This window comes from Mercenaria mercenaria, chromosome 2 (assembly GCF_021730395.1).
Source record: "Mercenaria mercenaria strain notata chromosome 2, MADL_Memer_1, whole genome shotgun sequence".
Taxonomy (NCBI): Eukaryota; Metazoa; Mollusca; class Bivalvia; order Venerida; family Veneridae; genus Mercenaria; species Mercenaria mercenaria.
In genome coordinates, this window is record NC_069362.1 from 18,035,704 (window position 1) to 18,051,470 (window position 15,767).

Sequence of the window (15,767 nt, forward strand, 5' to 3'; positions counted from 1 at the left end):
GTGATATCTTCAAAAATATGTAATACTGTTTTATTTGATACAGGAACAGGCAACAAGAGACGCCTTTTAAATGTTCACAACATGACCTATTTAACGTCATCAAAAATATTGTCTGTGCAATCTATGTATAAAAAGAATACAATAACGTCAACAAACTTATATATGATATGTTTCTTGAATAGTATCAAGTATATGCTGGCAATGTTCTGAGTACGTAAATGGTATATACATGAGTCTATTGCTACTGTGCCAATTGTCACTTAAAATGCACATAACACATCTGAACTATCAATCGTTCATTTGGATTCATGCTCATGAAAACTACCCAATTCTACCAAAAATTGATGAAAGTGGATGGAAATTTGGATTAGAAAATGACTGGTGTTCCGATTATATAGCACCTCAAGAACTAGTTGAAATTATTTGTGACACACCAGCAACATGTGAAGAGAATGACTATGAAGAAGTAGAGATGACCAATATAAGTGACACCATATACGAAAAAAACAGTGATTATGACAACTAAGGTGACTGAAAATACCAAACTAAAAAGAACTGCTAATAGCAGTAAATACTAAATTGCTTATTACAAGGTAGCGGAAGAATGATTAATGCTACAACTAAAGTTTTTCTAAATTATGATTTATGTGAACTAATTTGGTTAAGCAGATAAGCAGTTGTAAGCATTATTTTCATTTACTAAAATACACATTCAGTAACGTATCGTAACGTAGGTTACAATGTCAGTGCTGTGCTACATGCATTTTAATATCAAGCTAGCTCGAACTTGATAAGATACTCGCATTTTCTAAGTCTAAACATTGTTCTAAGGATTACATAAACAATATATTGGTTGAGAAATGAAAATTATATCGTGAATTTTAGTTACGTATAAAATAACGGTAACGTACTTGTTCTTAAAACTGTTGAACGATAAATTCTTAAATGATGTGTACATGAAAATACTATATTTTAGACATATCTGATATTTTCTGACAATTAAACCTATTGAAATAATTGATATGAATATTTTTATAAAACAAATGGTAACGTAAATTACAAAATGAAATGATCGATTGAGAGAACAAAACTAAGCAGAAACATTGACAACAGCATATACTGCATATCCCTGAACCCCCTTCCTAATGAGTTTGGTTGTTTCTACCATATAAATCACCACATTCCAGTTTTATTATTTTTTAAATAATCGGTACGGTAACGTAAATAACATGCTATAATTCATTGAGAATAGCCAGATGGCAGAATTCAGAAATATGATCTACAGACAGGGGGCTTCAAAAATAATGGGGTCTACAAAAATCCCAGGAGTTGGGGCGTGGGGGGGGGGGGGGGGGTTTCATCTTCCAGCTCTAGGCCTAACTGTATTTAGCCGCAAAAGTTTGCACTTCTGTGATGTGTATCTGTGTGTATTTAAAATTGCAACATCATATTTTACCTTAATTTAAACAAAGTCAGGTCTTTAAGTAATTTATTCTTAGATATACATTGAAATTACTAGGTAATTAATGGCATTATTAATCTCGACATATATTTTATTTAGCTCTGGTATGACTTATTTACGTATTTCTATCACCTTTGTGAACCTATGAAATTATAAATTAACCTCTTGCCACCAAATCAATATATATATAATTACCTTGAACAAATGTTAACCCTTACCATGCTGGACACGATTGTTTCTGACTTTGCGACCAGTGTAGATCAAGTTGAAAGATGTACAAGTTCATTACAGAAATTAAGCATGTTAAGGTTCAAAAATTTATGGGAAGGTAATCAAAAGCAAGTGAGAAAAGCATCGAACAAACAGACATAAACCAGCACATGACAAAATTGAACGCACCTTATCTTGTTGCTATGGAATTTTGTTTGAAAACAAAAAGATATTATATTCGTTATTGAGTATAGAATTACAAAGCTCTCGGATTGCAATTATAATGAAAAACATTTGCAGTCATACTTGATTGTGAGACAAGTGTGATGTTCACACTGCTACATGGCTGTGAAAATGTACCAGTAATTCAATATAGTAATGTCATACCGTGCATGCATATATACTGAACGCAATCAAATTGGTCAATATCTTTAAAACTACTAAATGTACATTTATGAAACCAAGCGTACATGATTTAAATAACATATAAAAATTTTCGAAACATCCAGTTATGCAAAGATATAAATTTATTGTTTTCCGGTATATTTATCTAGTTTTTTTTTTTGGTTGTCATTTACTTCCCTCAAAAAACTTTATCACTTGTTTGTAAACTCTATAGACATTTCATTGTTTCATTAGCATGTAATAAATAGTCATGCCGGTTTGACAGTTTCGGTTTAAAGCATCAATTAAACCATCTTTAATGGAATAGATACGAACATAACGAAAATTCAGTACATTTTTTAGCTCATCTGCTCAGGGTGAACTATTGTGACCGTTCGCCGTCCAGCGTCCGTCCACACTGTCCTTTAAACAATATATCCTCCTAAATCACCAGTCCAATTTTGATGAAACTTCACAGGGTTGTTCCTTAAATGGTTTTCTTTAAAAATGGTCAAAGAATTGAATTCCGCACAGAACCCTGGTTGCCATGGCAACCAAAAGGAAAAACTTTAAAAATCTTCTTGTCCAAAACCGCAAGACATAGAGCCTTGATATTTTGCAAGTGACATCATCTAATGGTCTTCTATGAAGATTGTTCAAATTATGTCTCTTGGGTGAAAAGAGGCCCCGCCCCGGGAGGTCTCAAGTATAACATAGACTTATATAGGACTTTTTTCAAAGTCTTCTGTTTTGAAACCACAAGACCTAAGCCTTTAATATTTGGTATGTAGCATTTCCTTGTGGTCCTCTACCAAGATTGTTCAAGTTAGTGCACTAGGTTGAAAAGAGGCCCCGCCCTGGGGTCCCAAATTTTACATAGATCTATATAGGAAAAAACTTTACAAGTCTTGTTTGAAAGTTTAAGGCATGGGCCTTTGATAAAAGGTATGTAGCATTGCCTAGTGGTTCTCTGACAAGATTGTTCAAATTATGCCCCTGGCGTGAAAAGAGGCTCCGCCATGGGGTTCATTTGTTATATGAGTTATAGAGGAAAAACTACTTAAAATTATCTGTTCTTATTTCCTAGACTGTTTAATCATAATAACCTGATGCCCCAAGTAGGGGTCAGTTGAATGTGACCTTGACCTACTGACCTAATTTCTTTTTTAGCTCACCTGAGCACGAAGTGCTCAAGGGTGAGCTCTTGTGCTCAGTGATTGTCCGGCGTCCGTCGTCGTCCGTCGTCCATCAACACCTCCCAGCCTAAACCAATAGTTCAATTTTGATGAAACTTCACTGGAATGTTTCTTGCATGATTCTCATTGAAAATTAGTCAAAGAAATGAATGCCATACAGAACTCTGGTTGCCATGGCAACCGAAAGGAAAAACTTTAAAAATCTTCTTGTCCAAAACCACTGTAGCTAGGACTTTGATATATGGTATGTGGCATCATCTAATAGTTCCCTACCAAATTTATTCAAATTATCCCACTAGGATCAAATATGGCCGTTCTGGGTGGAGGTGGGGTCACATGGTTTACATAGATTTATATAGGGAAAAACTTTACTATTTGGTATGTAGCATCATCAAGTGGTCCTCTACCAAGATTGTTCAAATTATCCCACTAAGGTCACATATGGCCCCGCCCCGGGGTTCACATGATTTATATAGACTTATATAGGGAAAAACTTTGATAATCTTCTTGTCCAAAACCACAAAGGTTAGGGCTTTGATACTTGTAATGTAGCATCATCTAGTAGTCGTCTACCAATATTGTTCAAAATATCCCCCTAGGGTCAAATATGGCCCCACTCAGGCCCGGATCACATGGTTTAAATATAGACTTGTATAGTAAAAACTTTCAAAATGTTTTTGTCTGAAACTGAAAGGCCCAGGCTTTTGATATTTGGTATGTTGTATTGCCTAGTGGTCCTCTACCAAGATTATTCAAATTTTGCCCCTTAGTTGAAAAGAGACCCCACCCAGGGGGTCCCCAAGTTTTACATAGACTTATATAGGGAAAAAAGATCTTCTTGCCTGAAACTGCAAGGCCTAGGCTTTTGATATTTGATATGTTGCCTTTCCTAGTGTTTCTCTACCAAAATTATTCAAATTATGTCACTGGGTTGAAAAGAGGCCCTGCCTTGGGAGTAGCAAGTATAACATAGTCTTACATAGGAAAATTAAAGATCTTCTTGTCTGAACGTTCAAGGCCTAGGCCTTTGATATTTGATATGTAGCATTGCCTAGTGGATCTCTAACAGGAGTGTTCAAATTGTGCCCCTTGGATGAAAAGAGGCCCTGCCCTGGGGGTCACTTGTTATATGAGTTATATAAGAAAAAATACTTCAAAAATTATAAGATCATGTTTCCTAGACTATTTAATTATAATTACCTGATGACCCCAAGCGGTTAGGGATCACTTGACTGTGACCTTGACCTGCTGACCTTTTTTCTTGTTTTTAAGATACAACCTTGATATTTGGACATGTACAGTTTAGCACACCGATCTTAAAACTGACTTCCAGTGACCACGAATGTGACCTACTGACCTACTTTCTTGTTTTTTAGATACAGCCTTGAAATTTTCATGACATGTACAGTTTTGCACGCCGATCTTAAAACTGACTTTCAGTGACCATAAATGTGACCTGCTGACCTATTTTCTTAATATTTTAGCATCAGTTTGACATTTGAAACATGTAGCTCATATTACTCAGGTGAGCGATCCAGGGTCATCATGACGCTCTTGTATTTATGACATGTTACATTTTATCTTCATTAGTAAAATTTAATCCATATTTGCACGGTTCATTAATAATTCCACTACTCAGAAATTGCATTTTTTGTTTCAGTCTGCATTTCAAACAAAATCAATAATCAATAAAATAGTTCTGGCGGCTCATAGATCCGCTTGTAAAAATGACTGTAAAGGTAAATGGAAAATGATGCGAAATATTGATCAGATACAGTTCCACAATACTGGGTGAGTTGTCGTGCAATGTTTTACTTTGCAAAAGAATTATCATACAGTAAAATGTGCAAATGTACATGAGGAATTCAAAAGGAGGATTTCTAAAGTATGAAAAGGTACATGTTTTATGTTTGCTTTTTTTACCATATACCTAATATAAGGTTTGAGAATTACTGAACCTTACGAGAAAGAGCTCAATCTGATTAACAGTAAATCATTTTATAATTTAGAGAGTCTTGAAAGACATAATTGCACTCTTATTAAATAAGCTATAAAAACATTATTATTTGTTCTTTCTCAATTACAAAATATAGACAGTTTATGAAATGTCGAGATTGTTTCAACTGGAAAAAAAATATTATGTTTACCCTTTATAAATATTTGGAAATATTCAAATACAGTTGATAAAGTCTAACGACTATTTAATATGTCTAATGAGTATCGCATAGTGCACAAAAATAACTCCGTCGAATTATAATTAACTTTCCACATGATCGGCACATTAACATAATCAAATTTTTCAAAAACTGCTTCTGCTATATCTTCTTTGTAATGTTCTTATATATGAACATTTCGGACCCTTGAAGGGATTTGTATTTAAATAACTGACCCAAGACGGGATTGTTTAATACTACGGATGATACAAGATAACTGATTTACAGTATAATACAAGCATGTATACATGAAGGAGGGAGGAGTTACATTTCATGAATGAGTGACCATTACATCCTTCATGATAAAATATAAAATTACTGGCTTTAAGTGGGGTCGAAATGAGGATTTATCAGCCTGGAAAAAGTGATATCCACCAAAGGCTTTGTCAGCGGCTGATATAACTTTTTGGTCTTTAAATCCTCATATTGGCCGTACCTAAAAGGCGAACACTTGTCCTGTTATTAATCAAATATCATGAAGGTTTTTAATATTGTATACAGAAACATCAAATACAAACATTTCCAGCGCAACGGTTGGTAATTTTTCTTGATTAATCGTGAATGACGTCACACTGTTTTGAAGTCAAAAGGCCATGACGTCACAGCTGGGGTTAATCATGTGACTGTAATTAGACCAATCGAAAGAACTATAAATATAGATTTGATAATAATAGAAATTGTGCATAAGAAAATGTAAGATACCAGAATGTATATGATGTAATGAAATTACCACATTATGTTAAAATGTAATATAATAAACCGTTCACATTACTAGTATATAAATGCTCATAATAAAATTAAGTTACCACATTATACAATGAAGAATGTGCATATAAATAAACCTTCACATAAAAATAAATTATAACAATACACAAAATGTGGTCAAAAAAGCATGTCGGTATCTAATTAGGTATGAGCATTACACAAAAAACAAGACATGGCATTCCATACACGTCCAAAACAGACTGATGTCACAGGCTCCAAATTTTATTATTTGTATCAAAGTTTTTTCTCTGTGATATACACATGGTACCTAATCATTTATTACACATATACATATATATTGTTTCTGATATACTAACAAAAATACCCTTCATACAAAAATTGCCTTAATATTTGTCATACAATATATTGTGGTTTGTAAAACGCCTGGATTTAGTTTAAACAGTATTCATTTCAATCAAGTAAACATAACATAAACAGCATTGTAGCAAATACAGTTAGGATTAGGGAAAAAGTTTCAAAGAAAACAAGCAAGAATATCCAACACGGAAAGCCACGTTCTAAAAACGCAGCCTCCCAAAACGCGCACACGATCAACACACGCACACACACACACAAGGACAAAACAAACAAATAAAGGAACGCAGTGGGGCACCGCCTTGGTACGGTCAGTGGCAAAACCACCACTGGAGAGTTTAAACCGGTTTATGGTGCACCTTACCTCACTCTTACCCACCACCATGTTCCAAAGTCACAGGACAGAGTAAATAAAAATTATCCCCGCCAGGTGATAATGCAACTTATCTGAATCCTTTTCCTAAGCATTTTATGTACATACAGTTAGATTGTTATTTTTATGACAGGTTGCAACAAGATATGCACTGTTGAATGATCAAAACAATGTAGAAAAGTAATGTTAGAAGACTATAAAAGATTAGAGGGGGAAAAACTGAGTATTTCTTCAATTGCTGGATTTGTAATTCAGTACTATCAGTGATATTATCACGTATTAAGGATGTATTCTAAACATTCGCCGCATCATCACCTTACATTATATATATAGTGTACGCTATCTTGCCCTATCTTAATCATAGATGTGTATTGTATGTCTTTATAGGCCATTTGGCGTAATGGAATATTGAAAATAAACTATCAAAACTATCACATACTGTTGAACGACTAAATCAATAAGGAAGTATCATCAATAATTAACTTGTTCTGGCGTATTATTTACTCGTAAAGAGTAGAATAGACTATGTACATCATGAAATATTAAAATCAACGAGAGAAACCCATGTTTTCATTCTTTTATCGGAAGCTTCATTGTTTAAAGTGTTGGAATTATCTCACTAGTAAGAATCTATATTCATTATAATGATAAGCATTTTTTACTCAGATGCTAATAGAATATAATTTGACATGTCAAGCACGACAATATATGTATTTATATGACCGAAATAAACAGATGAGTATCTCTTGTTAATATCCTCCATGTTAGAAAAGAACGCAACGTTAGTTGTGAAATATCAAGATTTGACTTAGTTTAAAAATATGTACAGTTCTAGTGATTAAATGCAGCGATAATATTTGCACCCACAACCTGTTTAAGAATGAGGTCGTGGTTTTGCCGCTAGCAGACTTGAAGCATAGTGCTGCTATGTTCCGCTTTCATGTATAACTTGTTGAGACTTGCCCTAAACCCTCATTACAAAGGGAAACAATCTGAAGAGTGAAACTGTTGAGTGAAAACCATTTGTGAATCCTAACCATGTCCATGTTATATCAGTGCAATGGAAAAGTAATCTATCTATGTTACCTGCTATACAGGATAACACAGTCATGCATCTAACAATCCTGAAATTGTTTTTTTATATTATATTGTTTTCATATTTCTAGATTATTTTCCCATACGATGACATATATAAGTAGCAGAGATTGTTCTCTTTCCAGAACACATTTTGCATTGTGAAATTCTGTGGGTTTAACAACGTCTGTTTGTTGACAAATTTCACCTTAAAAAATGTAACACTTTCCCCAGTGATTTGATCTTTAAATAGTTTCCTTTTCATAATACTGACCGGTATCACTGAAGTAATTTTGCATGCTTTTTTCAAGTCTAGAGGTAAAAAGTGAGTTAATAGCTACATTGTCACCAAAGCCTGCATTAAAGTTTTAGAAGAGTTGTCTCCATTTTCCTAGGATCTTTTTTTTCGGCACAAATAACTCTTTTTCAGAAATTGATATTTTAATTATTTCTGCTAGACTGTGCACTTTGATGCAGTTGACTATTTGAAGTTTGTATTTTAGTTCCACCGTCTAGAAGTTGTTATATTATTCATTTCGTTTTTTAACACGTGTATGCATTTTGTTTGGGTGCTGTTATTGTCCTTCAACGTGACTTCTTCTGCTGGACTTTTGTTTTATTGGCCTCAAACGAACGTAAGTAAAGGGTGACGACTAATAATAACATTACATCAAATTTATAAAGTAATTTTTTAATATTATTCGATATATTTTACTATAAAGTATGCTCAAATTTTACACTAAATACATCGTATCCCTAGCCAGTTTTTACACTTCTTACCGTCACTAGCAAAAATCATAAGTAGTTATCTGATTTCTCATGTGCTGATAAGCACAAAACTTGTATTAAACTTACAAAAAAGTTTCATTTATATAAAAATATAGCGAGACAGATCGCAGAACTGACAACTCTGGCTTCTGGAAGTTTCTTAAGGTACTTATGAGCCATAAATAGTGTGTCTAGATCTATTACTGTATGATCCTCTAAATTCCAAACAGTCACGAATTACTGCTCTATTTGTTAAGATATAGATATAAACTATATATCATTCTAACGGTTTGCAAGATAGATGGTATCAGCTTTTCATTTTTTTTTTCTTAATTTTATAACCAAAAGTGTGTTTTGTCTCTTGTAAAAATCGGGAAAATCACATTTTCGTAAAATATTTCTTTATAAAAAGACTGCATCTAAAATAATCCAATTACCACTTTCAGAGTTCTCTAGAATGATATATAATATCAGTTGTATTGAAAAAAACCATGCATGGACAAAGGATGGACTTATCTAGAATGGAAATGAATCAGAACGAATTCAAGATAATTGATATTAATATAAATTTGGTTTTACAAATAGTTGTTTAGTTGGTTATGAATGATATGTGTATTTCTGAGACAAATACTTCTCTAGGCTTAATTACTTAAATACTGAGCTTCAGTATTTCGATAGCAATGAATTATTACTATATATAGAACATTATTATTTTCATCCTATCATGTTTTATGTGAATCCATATATCATGTGTATGACTATTATCGGTGTAATTATTTTTATCTCCAGAACTATACCTTGTTCATTTGGCCAGAACTTCACCTTTAATCATTCCGTAGTTTTTTACGTCAGTTGTCGTGAAAATATATCTTGAACGAACTGTTGAAAGCTGTCTGTCAACTCTTGCAATGATTTGGCAAATTTGAAAATTATAACAGATATAATAGGTATGCCTTTCTAACCCAGCTCTGACAGAAGCTAATAACTTATTCACAAGGACTAAATTAATAAAGATCCTAAGCATGTCTTTCTTGTTTTTCACGTGGCTGTTGGTATTCAAACTCTATTATTAATCCAATACAGCATAGAATGAGATTGTAGATTTCTTTGTAACTGTATCTTTTTTAATTTACTTCCTGTGCGCAATGCGATATAGCAGTTAAGATTAAATGAGCCGTGCCATGGGAAAACCAACATAGTGGGTATGCGACCAGCATGGATCCAGACCAGCCTGCGCATCCGCGCAGTCTGGTCAGGATCCATGCTGTTCGCTAACAGTTTCTCCAATTCCAATAGGCTTTAAAAGCGAACAGCATGGAGCCTGACCAGACTGCGCGGATGCGCAGGCTGGTCTGGATCCATGCTGGTCGCATACCCACTATGTTGGTTTTCTCATGGCACGGCTCAAATAATTGTGCGCATGAGAGCTGTAAATGATTTATATAAGCAAATTTTTAGATAACAAAGTATTAAGTTACTTCCCCTTTGTTTCCTTGCATGATCATAAGAGGGTATGAACACCCAGGTATAAATGTTTTGATTCCTTACCTCATGTTTTATTTTGATGTACTTGCTAGGAGCCATATCACCGGCATATACTGTATTGGTGCACCGTAAAACCAAAATCAACAATAAAGCTGCAAATGACATGTTTTCCCAATTACCTGTATTAGTAAAGTATGTGAGTGAAATACTATTATTGGCAAGAACAGTTGTAAATTAATGTTTCATAATTATAAAATAAATCGATTACTGATCTTTTATTTAACAGATTCAATGAGTTTAATGTTATTTGACGAGAGGTTAAAATACAGTTTCATTCTCCTATATATTCATTGAGGTTATTGAAATGAAGTAAAAATAAAAAAAATAGATTATTCAGGTATTAATTTCTGTTAGAATTGATCAATAGTTGCCTTTGTCAAATCCGAAGATGAAAAGCCACACGGACACAATTGAGCCGCGTCATGAGAAAACCAACATAGCGGGTTTGCGACCAGCATGGATCCAGACCAGCCTGCGCATCCGCGCAGTCTAGCCAGGACCCATGCTGTTCGCTTTCAAAGCCTGTTGTTATTAGAGAAATTGTTAGCGAACAGCATGGATCCTGGCCAGACTGCGCGGACGCGCAGGCTGGTCTGGATCCATGCTGGTCGCAAAGCCACTATGTTGGTTTTCTCATGGCGCGGCTCATATCTGTAATCAAATATTTACGTCTTGTATTACATACCTAAAGACATTAACTAGTGCTCCCTGTCAAGAAAATATTCATTGTTTATCCGTCCATTTTTTTAAATAAAGAATGTAATTAATGATCATTTTTTCAGGCTACAAACTAAAGAAGTTCCGTTTGGTAAACTGGCTTGTTATGGACCTTTTGCTTTGACGTTATCGTTCATATCTGTCAGTTTTATCTACAATAGTCCAGCTATCAACTACCCTTATGTAGAAACGATATCCTTTGACAACATTAACAATCATGGCAATTTATCACTATCTTAACGGAAAGCAAACATTATAAAGAGGTTGTCGCAGTACTTTCCGCAGTCACGTTTTTATAAATGTGACGCCATCAGAAAAACTTGGGATGATAACACTTCCTACGAAAGTCATTCAAAAAAGATTAACAAGCTCTAATTGTTGAAAGATCCCTGGATAATAATGATATAGTACAAGGAAAATCCCTTTAAATAGGCAATTAGACAAATATGGTGTGAAGTTGTACTAGTCGGCATCAAGTTTATTCGATAGAAGGTATACCTGAAATGGGAAGGTGGACGAGAATGAATTTATGGGCCTCTATAGAGAGAGTCAGAACAATGTATGAGTCAGCCAGGGAAATGCCGTTTTCTTTATCGGTGACTTTTATATATTTAGAAACAGGAGCTCACTTTTCAATGTATCAGTCTCTAGTCAAGGAAAATGATACATTCAGCTGTAGCTATTTCATCAGCTACCTGCTAAATGATAGGAATATTACTAGATTTAAACAATGTTATAGAGACATTTTGGGATACATATTTCAGCAGCTGATTAGTGTAAATATTATGACATTGTGCCTTTGGAACTTTTGTTAAATAATCATGTATAAGACCTTTTCTTATACTTCTAATGCAATGTTATTTTGAATTACTATTCTCTGATCCATGTGTGACTAAGGCAGAACACTTAGATATATTTCTTGCGTAGATGGTACTAATGCGTTATGTGTAAAAATACTGCCAAAACTCGGTAAAACATTTATAACTTTATTTGTATATTTACTAACAGTTAGACTAGCTCCTAGACTATGATATATTTTTTTTTACATTTTCATGATTAAATGTAGTGAACTGAGCCAGTCTATATCCTATGTCCAATATCATATGATAATTTCAACATCATTCCTCTGTGAAAATCTGTAAAATAGACTGGCTTTTGTCTCTATGAAATTGAATTCGTCAAAAAAAAAGGGAAAACTGTAGAAATATATTTATTATCAGTCTAGTGGCTAGTCTAACTAACAGTTTGAAAATGCTTTTTAAATGTGAATTATTCCACATCAGTCTAGATGCTTTGGCAGTGTTAAGCCTCAAGTAATCAGAATTAATGGTTAAAAGTAAACATTTCAGTTGGTTTGTAACAAGACAAAAAGACAAAGTGAAAATTGTGTTCACAGAAACTCTAACATTTAAACAGCATCCAAGGTTGTAAAGCCGTAGATTTTTGTTTAGTTTAATCTTTATCACATTATATCAATATACGAGGGGTGTTCGGAAAGTTTCAGGACAAGTGCCAAAAGTCACATGGTGCTAGGTCTGGAGGGTACGGGGGATGTGGTATAGTTTTGATATCTAGCCCAGCTAGTGTTGTCTTGGTAACGAGAGACGTATGGGGTGTTGCGCTGTCATGGCGAAGATAGAATTTGCCGACAAGCTCCACCGTCAAGAACGAATTGAGAGGCTCACGTTTCGACGACGCCGAAGACCTGCCAATGGTTGTTCGGGAGTATATCAGGAGAATACCAACAGAAAACTTCAACAGCTGCTTTAAATCTTGGGTTCACAGACACGAGAAGTGTGTGAAGTACTCCAGGGAATTTTTTTGAGAAAATTTGACGTGTATTGTGTCCGAAATTACGACATAGACTTTATTCAATTATTTAAACATTTGCCCCGCTCACGTTTACCTAGTATTGCTATGGTAATAATAATTAGCGTGTTATTTTTAATTTTGTAAATTTGCTTCTGAGAATGAGTAAAAGGTATATGGAGCTATGTATGTGTTAAAGAATTGTGTAAAAATATTAAAAAAAACAAGAATGTTACGGCACTTGTCCCGAAACTTTCCGAACACCCCTCGTATATCAATGAGGAAACCAGCTAACTGCTTTACGGTCACATATTTGTTATTTACCATACTTGTTTCAACAGTTTTCTGCAGAGACGTTGAATAATTTTAGTCTACTTCTATATTCTTGCCTCTGATCAAATAATCGACAAATTACTCATCTGTTACGTATAGATACCTTAATATATTATACCTAACACAGACAAAATAATGTATGTAGTAAAACTGATCAACTTTAAACACAGAACAAAACGACACACACATTTCTTTATCACTGTTAAGATAAAGCTGTTGTAGTGTGTTATATCATTGATCTAAGGCGTGTAGTGCACCCGAACACTTCCGTAACGTATACATGATTTTGTAATAAAAGTTGTTATATGAGTTACTATGTACAGTTAGTGTTACTGTTGTAAAGGATGTGATGGATTACAATTTTACGGTAATTCAGGAACGGATAACTGAATATATTGCACATAGAAGCAGTTTCTTTTACTAAAGACACTCGCCGTTTTGTCGCGTTGGATATCTATATGCTCGCATATTTTGCTAAACATTTAACCATGTATAGCATAGAAAGGTAAACATAATTATATAACAGTAAATACAAGGATTTGTCAATAGATTACGTAATCCTGTTGGTGCCAGTTGTAATGTCGTCCGTCGCGCTTTGACAGTGACATACATTAATGCAAAGTGACATCGCGACAATGCAGAGCAGGACACATGACAATGCGAAGTGGCATACTGACAATGCTAAGTTTTTTCGGGACAATACAATACGACGCACGACAGCGCGAAGTGGCATCGCGATAGACACGCGACAATACAACGCGACATTATCCCGTCACATGTCATCCGTCGTATCGTATTGTCGAGCGTCGTTAAATACGTTGTCGTTGTCGTGTCTCATTGTCGATATCACTTGACATTGTGGTGTGTGTCGCCTTCAGCACGAACGACGGACGACATAGCAACTAGCACGAACAGGATTCCACAATAGATACCATGTATGTGATTACATTTAAACACTTTTATTTCATATTTTTGTAGAATGACTACCAATGCCTCGAAACATGTAAAATTCAATATGTTATTTTGTTAAAGGATCTTTATTTGTGGATAAGCATGGGCTTATCTTTGTAAATATACGTCCACCTGCACAGTTGGGCTCTTTGTTTAAAACAACTGTAAGGCCATACCAAATTGATTAATAGTTCTTCGGAAAATTTTCAAAAAAAAATGGGAGCGGGCGAGCGAAATTTTTTTTTCTCTCTCAATTTTGATTTTTTCAGAGGCGGGTAGCTTTTACATGGAGGGAGCGGGTATTTTTTTTTTTTTTTTTTTTTGCAGTTATGACTATACATGAAGTTAACATTTCTTTAAGAATAACACAGAACTTAAACATTTACAGTGTGACTGAGACAGTAGATAGCTTTTCTGTATGTTTTAAAGACTACATGAATGGTTTTGCAAATAAATTCTTGCTAAAACTCACTGAATCACTTTGTTTTTCGGCGACGCCGTCTAAATTCGTTTTCGTTACCTATGCCACGTGACTTCAGTTTGCAAATCAAACTACTTGAGAACGCATTATAGATAATTTATCAAAATGGAAGATTTATGCAACACTCTGCCTGATTGAACGAGAGTGTCAATTTCTTTCACTCTGTTGATTGTGCTACGCTGAGTAAAATGTAGATAAAGCGTTTATCCTAAACGACGCTGTTCATATTTTTCAAGCTAACTTTGGCTCAGTATATTTAGCAAGAATATTGATATATCTCAAAATGATAAGTAAGTTTAATAAATATGATAAAAACCTGTTCAAATACCAACATATATCAAATTAAAGAAAAAGCTGAATACGGTCTGCGTATCACATGAATAAGGGTGTGATAAGAGTCTTTTATGTAGAGAAGTGCTTTTTAAAAGATTTTCCTTGTTACAATTGTCGTCTGTATATGAAAAGGTTTCTTGCTTTTGTGACTTATTCAGATTGCATATTAAAATGAGTACTTGTTTGCAATGATATATTTGTTATAAATTATTTAACTGATTTATTATATATATATATATTTTTCTTTACTATGGTATGCAAATATTGAACTCAGTTGAAACCTGTTTTATTATATATATGCTATATAATGACTGAATCTCATTACACTGAAATGAAAGTACGCTGCATTCAGTTTGTCTATGTGTTATGACTACGGTCAAACTTTGCTTATGAAACAGAAATATTGAAATAATTACAATTGTATGTTTTGCTTGACCTTCACTTTTTTCTAGGTGTGACGTCATTGTCCAAGGATTCATGAATAGCGAATATGCTATTTGTTAAAAGCGGGATCAGTTGGCCTATTTTAGAAATAAATAAAAATGATAAATAAAAAATCCTTTAATTGATTTTTTCTCATGTATTCTAATCAAACTTGATTTGTAGCATCTTTATTAGGCCCGCAGCCAACTTTGTTCAGCTGGGACATTTGACCCCTTTTAGGGGCTGCTAGAGCTAAAACTAGAAATATACCTGCCTTTATACAGCGTCTAATGAACAGCTTGGTGGATCTTTGTCATACTTGGTCTGGAGCATCATTATAAGGTCCTCTTCCAAATTTATTTATTTAGGAACTTGGGCCCTATTAGGGATCACTATAGCTAAAAGTAGATATGCC

The 15,767-nt window shown here is 34.2% G+C and overlaps 1 protein-coding gene across 9 annotated transcripts in view; it reads left to right on the plus strand.

Moving 5' to 3' along the window:
- LOC123563402 (beta-1,3-galactosyltransferase 9-like) overlaps positions 1 to 15,767 on the plus strand; it is a 46,639-nt gene that overhangs the window by 13,906 nt on the left and 16,966 nt on the right. Inside the window, exon 1 of one of the 9 annotated variants that reach the window (XR_008368588.1) lies at positions 4,950 to 5,147. The exons of 4 other annotated variants lie outside the window; for them this stretch is intronic. The gene's annotated coding sequence lies outside the window, so the exon portion shown is untranslated. Of the gene's footprint in view, positions 1 to 4,949; positions 5,148 to 7,279; positions 7,541 to 13,530; positions 13,670 to 15,767 lie in introns of those variants that run through there. 4 more of the 9 variants (XR_008368586.1, XM_053531287.1, XR_008368585.1 and 1 more) reach the window with 4 other exon arrangements.